Below are 7,072 nucleotides of genomic sequence, written 5' to 3'. Positions count from 1 at the left end.
GGTTGCCTATTAGTTTTCTTGATTGTTTCCTTTGCAGTGCAGAGGCTTTTGATCTTGATGAGGTCCCAATAGTTCATGTTTGCTTTCATTTCCCTTGCCTTTGGGGATGTGTCGAGTAGGAAATTGCTGCGGTTGAGGTCAAGGACGTTGTTTCCTACTTTCTCCTCAAGGGTTTTGATGGTTTCCTGTCTCACATTCAGGTCCTTCAGCCATTTTGAGTTAATTTTTGTGTATGGTGTAAGGAAGTGGTCTAGTTTCATTCTTCTGCATGTTGCTATCCAGTTCTCCCAGCACTACCTGCTAAAGAGGCAGTCTTTTTTCCACTGGATACTCTTTCCAAAGCATATCTTTTTAATTTTAACTCAAACTACACTGACTCTAAGGAAAAACAAGTTCAAGGATTGTTTTGTCAAAATAAGCTTTTGGGGTTAATCTCCCTAGGTAGACTCACATCTTATGTCTTCCACATTAACCATGTAATGGAGTATGTTATAATTACACAGTTACACAGCATACATACTCAGCAGATATGTGGAAGGAGAGCATATTACAGAAAGAAAAGTAAAAACAAACAAAAACAAAAAATAACAACAAAATAAAAACAATAAAGAACCCCCCCAAAAAACCAAAGATAGATACAGTAATAACAGTCTGCAGTGATATTGTTCCTTGCCCACCAAAAACAAAAAGAAGAAAGAATGGGGCAGCTGATGGCTCAGTCAATTATGATACCAAATCTTGATTTCGGCTCAGGTCATGAGTTTAGGCCCCACATCGGGTTCTATGCTCACTGCTTCACATCCTCTGTCTTCTTCTCTTGCCCCTCCCCCACTCTCTCAAAAATAAGCAAATAAATAAATAATAAAAAGATGAAATAGGCTGCAAATAAGAAATTTAGATTCAATATGAAAGGAATTCCCAGGACTGAGGACTGACTCCCTCCCATGCAGCTGATGATATATTTGACTACAGAATTTTGTTGCAATTCGTCTTTGCTTCCCTAGCAGTCAGTATGGCACCTGCTGCTGTAGGCACTCAGTCCATATTTTTGACGACATGACAATTCAGAGATTGAGAAGCACAGCAACAGACACCTAGCCATACTTGTCTCTTGTCTCTTTGATTATGATTCAGCAAACAATCCATTTATGAACACAATTAATAAGACAACTGAAGCAAGGTACATCCTAAGTGGCTATGATATTAAGGACTTAATTTTTTATGTATGACAATACTAATGTGGTTATATTTTAAAAAGAGTCCTTATCTTGGATAAAGATCTTTAGAGATAAAATATTATAATATCTAGGGTTCCTTCAAAATAATCAGGGGTAAGGACATGAAAGAAAGCAAAATGGGGGCGCCTGGGCGGCTCAGTCGGTTGAGCATCCAACTTCGGCTCAGTTCATGATCTCACAGTTCGTGGGTTTGAGCCCCGCATCAGGCTCTGTGCTGACAGCTCAGAGCCTGGAGCCTGATTCCAATTCTGTGTGTCCCTCTCTTTCTGCCCCTCCCCTGCTCATGTTCTGTTTCTCTTTGTCTTTCAAAAATAAATAAATGTTTTAAAAAATTAAAAAAAAACCAAAATGGCCGTGAATTGATCATTGTTCAAACTAGGCAATAAAGTGTTCACTATGTATCACTATTGTGTCTACTTTTTGCACATGTTTGAAAATTTCCATAAGAAGTATTTTTTTTAGAAAGGAAAGATATAAAACACAAAACGCAACTTAGCTTAGTGCAGAATCTGAATTAGTTTTGGTCATGTAACAGCTTTTATTACAATTATAATACTGTTAATCTTAAATATCTCAGTCTAAAAAGAGCTAAAATGTGTGCTTTTCTTCTGCCATCCATGAAAATGATTTTCAGTACCAATTACATTTCAAATAATTGTGGCTTTTCAGGGTAATATAAAGCTCAGCATATCTTGCTGCTACGTTTGTCATACTTGGTGCAGCATTTCTATTAAAAATGTTCTTTAGTGTGAAATGTTGGTTAAGGAATATAAATAATTTTATTTTTAAATTTCTAAAGATATTGGCCAAATCTTCACTCACGCTTTCTGCTCTAAAAGGTTGAATAAATTGTCAGATGAAAGCATTTCTATATATTCTTTAAAACTGTTATTGAAGACGATGGCCTTACATTGCCTACAGCTCTTTATGTTCCAAATCAGCATTCTTTTTATAACTCAGTTCTATAAAAAAAAGTTTATGTTTTGAGGAGGTAAAATCCTTTTAATCAGTCAATAAACAGTATATCTTGTGTATGTGTGTGTATGTGTTTTGTCTAGCCTTCCAGGAAATTCAAAGCTAAATTCAAGTATTCTTTGTTTTTTAAAGTGTGCCCTTTTCCTTTGACATGGTTTAAATGTTTTTTATATTTATGAGTCACTTATTGTAAAATCATATCATTTAGCATTACTAATAACATGTCATTGATACACATTTTAACACCTTTCAAATTAGTATGCATCTTACAATCAGTATAGTTTTCCTAGAAGCATTTTTTTCTTATATAAAATTATATGAATAGTGAGTCTTATATTTTATTGCAGCCTAGATTTGAAAAATATTAAAATGTCTTCAACAATTATTCTGTAACATGAAAATACCACCATAGCAGAGCAGTAAAAACTAAGGTTGGAATTAAGTCTTACTAAATACTTCGATTCATATATGCCATATTTCAAAGAGCTGTCTCTCATGCTTGAGTTTTTAAAATTAATGTGAATGAGGGAGAGGAAAATGACAGCAGAGTAAAAGGACTCTGGGCTCACCTCATTCCATAAATACAGTTAGATAACTGTCAAATAATCCTAAATACCCCAGGAATTGACCTGAAGACTGGCAGAACAAAGTCCACAACTAAAGGTAGAGAAGAGGCCACATCAAAGAAGGTAGGAAATGTGGAGCCAGGGTTTGGGAGAGAAGCAGATCCTGGGCCCAGCTGTGAGGAGGGAGCCATGGTTGCAGGGAAGGATGAGAAACTAGCACACAGGGGAGTGCATGGGGAAGGCGACTTCCCATTGCAGCTCATTTGGAAAGCAAGAGGGTCTGGATTTTGTGAGATCTTGCAACCAGCTAGGCTTCAGCCTGGAGTTCTAAAGGTCAATGGGCTGGGTTCTGGGAAAGCCTAGAGGTATTGGGGGAGCTCTTGAAGAGAAGACAAGGCAAACAGCCTGTGGACATACAGCCTGGAAACAGCAATCTGAAGAGTGCCTGGTGCACACAGTGGGGAGGTTATTTGCTCTTCTTGGAGCTGCCACAGACAGCCAGTGTTCATGAAGAGACCTTTCTGCGAACAAAGGAACTGGCCAGTGATATCTCCTCATCCCGCCCCTCGGCATAAACACAGGGCCACCTGCAGGGGAAAGTGCAGCACTGACACTGGACGCTTGCTCACACCAGGCCCTGCCCCCTGCACCGCAGTGGAACTGACCCTCCCAGTCACTTTGCCTCAGTCCCAGTACACCAGGCCTCCTTCCCCAGAAGACTGGCCCAAAGCCCCGCTCAACCACATCTCTCAAAGGGGAATTTTACAGAGTCTCATTTCTGGCCCTGGTGGCAACAGGTTTCATTTCACAAGCAGACCAAAGCACACCTAGTTGAAATGTGCCACATTCAGGCCAGGGACCAAACACTTCCCACAACAGGCAAAGAGAGTCTCTGCAGATGACTGGCCTGAAGGATAAAGCAGACAGGATACAACAGCAGAGAGCATGAAGCACAGATTGGAGACATTCCCAGGAGTGCCAGGCCCTGAAGAATAGGAGACACCATGCTGCAGGGCACTGCAGGACTTCTTCTTCATTAAGCCATTACCCTCAGTAACAGAATATATAGTTGACTTTCCTAAAACAGAAACAGGCACAGAGACTTAAACAAAATGAGAAGACAGAGGAATTTGTCCCAAATGATAGAAAAGGACAAGGCCACAGCCAAAAGTCTAAGCTAAAGAGATAAGTAAGTAACATGGCTGATGGAGAATTTAAAGCAGTAATCATAAGGATACTCAGAGATAAAGGGCTCAATAAACAAAATGAGAAACAGTCTCAAGAAACAAAACAGCGATAAAAGGCTCAATAAACAAAAGCGGACTGGAAGGAGCAGAGGAATGAATTAATGATCTAGAATACAGAGCAATGGAAAGTAATCAAGCTGACCAGAAGAGAGAGAAAAAGAATTATGCCACATGGGAATAGACTTTTAGAACTCAGTGTTTCCATCAAATATGATAACATTCATATTATAGGAGTCCCAGAAGAAAAGAGAGAAAAAGGGACAGAGAATTTATTAGAAAAAATAATACTGAACACTTCCCTAAACCTGGGAGAGGAGGCACATATCCAGATCCAGGAGGCATAGAAAACTCCCATCAAAATCAATAAAAGCCGAGCCACACCAAGATATTTTACAATTAAAATGGCAAAATTATAGTGACAAAGAAAAAGTAATAAAAGTAGCAAGACAAAAGAAGACAGTTACATACAAAGGAAACTCCATAAGGCTATCAGGGGATTTATCAGTAGAAACTTTCCAAGCTATAGTGGAGTGTCATGATATACTCAAAAGTGCTGAATGAGAAAAATCTTGCAGCCAAGAGGCCAAGAATACTCTATCCAGCAAGGCTATCATTCAGAATAGAAGCAAAGAGAAAGAGTTTCCCAGACAAATAAACACTAAAAGAGTTCATAACAACTAAGCCAGTCCTGCATTAAATATTAAGGAGGATTCTTCTGGGGCACCTGAGTGCCTCAGCTGGTTAAGTATCTGACTCTTGATTTCGGCTCAAGTCATGATTTCACGAGCATGAGATGGAGCCTTACATTGGGATCCACATTAAGTGTGGAATCTCCTTAAGAATCTTTCTCTCTGTCTCCCTCTGCCCCTTCACTCACTGCCTCTTATCAAAATATATCTATAAATAAAAAAGAAAGAAAAAAGAAAAAAAGACTCTTTGAGTGGAAAAGAAAGACCAAAAATGACAATATGAAGATGGGAAACAAAAAAGCAATAAAAACCAATATTTCTATAAAAGGTCAGTCAAGGAATTCACAAAATAAAAGAATTTAAATATGACACCATACCTCGAAAACATGGGAAGGAATAAGCAGTGAGTTGAAACTTAAATGGTCACCAACTTAATATAAACTGCTATATGAAGAAGATATTAGATACAGACCTAATAGTAACCACTATACTGACATGAAAGAATAAACAGAAATAAATCCAAACATATCACTAAAGAAAACCAGAAAATCATGAAAGAGAAAAAGACACAAAAGGATCAGAGAAGAATCACAAAAATAACCACAAAACAAGTAGCAAAATGGGAATAAATACATATCTATCAGTAATTACACTGAATGTAAATGGACTAAACATTCCAAATCAAAAGACACAGGGTAACAGAATGGATTAAAAAACAAAAGAAACAAAAAAATAAGACCCAACTATACGCTGCCTATAAGAGACTTTATCAGACCTAAAGATATCAGCAGATTGAAAGTGAGAGCATGGGGGCGCCTGGGTGGCTCAGTCAGTTAAGCGTCCGACTTCAGCTCAGGTCATGATCTCACGGTTCGTGGGTTCAAGCCCCACGTCAGGCTCTGTGCTGACTGCTAGCTCAGAGCCTGGAGCCTGCTTCGGATTCCGTGTCTCCCTCTTTCTCTGACCCTCCCTGGCTCACACTATCTCTCTCTGTCTCTCAAAAATAAATAAAAAACATAAAAGAAATTAAAAAAAAAAAGTGAGGGGATGAAGAAACATTTGTCATGAAAATGGATGTCAAAAGAAAGCTGAAGAAGCAATCCTTATATCGGACAAACTAGACTTTCAAACAAAGACAGTAACAAGAGACAAAGAAGTGCACTATATCATAATAAAGGGGAAAATCCAAGAAGAAGATATAACAATTATAAATATTGTATACCCAGTATAGGAGCACCAATATACATAAATAGTTAATAACAAACAAAAAGAAACTAATTTATAATAATACAATAATAGTAGGGTATTTTAAAATCCTCCCACACTTACATACTTACATCAACAGATATCTTAGCAGAAAACCAGCAAGGAAACAATGGCTTTGAATGACAAACTGGACCAAAGGAGTTTAATGGAATATTCAGAACATTCTATGCTAAAACAGCAGAGTACACATTCTTTTCAAGAGCACATGGACTATCCTCCAGAATAAATCACCTATTATCACAAAACAAGCCTCAAAAAATTTAAAAAGATCAAAATCATACCATGCATCTTTTCTGACCTCAATGCTATAAAACTAGAAGTCATCCATAAGAAAAATCTGGAAAGACCACAAATACATAAAGGTTAAACATGTTACTAAACAATGAATAGGCCAGCCAGGATATCAGAGAAGAAATTAACAAGTACACTGAAACAAATGAAAATGAAAACACAAGAATTCAAAACTTTTGTGACTCAGCAAAAGTAGTTCTAAGGGAGAAGTTTATGGCAATACAGGTTTACCTCAAGAGGCAAGAAAAATCTCAAATAAATAATGTAACCATTCATCTAAGGAGCTAGAAAAAGAACAACAAATGAAGACTAAACACAGCAGAAGGAAGGAAATAATCAAGATTAGAGCAGAAATAAATGATATAGAATTTAAAAAAAACAACAACAGTAGAATAGATCAATGAAAGCAGGAACTGGTTCCTTAAAAAAAATCAATAAAATTGATAAGCCTCCAGCCAGATTTATCAAGAAGAAAAGAGAAAGGAACCAAATTTTAAAAATCTGAATGAAAGAGGAGAAATAACATCCAACCCCACAGACATACAATTATAAAAGTCAGTGAAAGAAAGACAAATACCATATGATTTCACTCATATGTGGAATTTAAGAAACAAACCAAAGAAACATAGGGACAAGAGAGAGAGAGAGACAGAGACAGAAACCAAGACCAGCCTCCTAAGTAAAGAGAACAAACTGATGGTTCCCAGAGGGCAGGAGGGTCGGGGGATGGATGAAATAGGTGGTGGGGATTAAGGAGCACACTTGTGATAAGTTCCAGTTGATTAAAATTAAAAGTTTTT

This window comes from Suricata suricatta, chromosome 9 (genome assembly GCF_006229205.1).
Source record: "Suricata suricatta isolate VVHF042 chromosome 9, meerkat_22Aug2017_6uvM2_HiC, whole genome shotgun sequence".
Taxonomy (NCBI): Eukaryota; Metazoa; Chordata; class Mammalia; order Carnivora; family Herpestidae; genus Suricata; species Suricata suricatta.
This window is presented reverse-complemented; position numbering follows the sequence as displayed.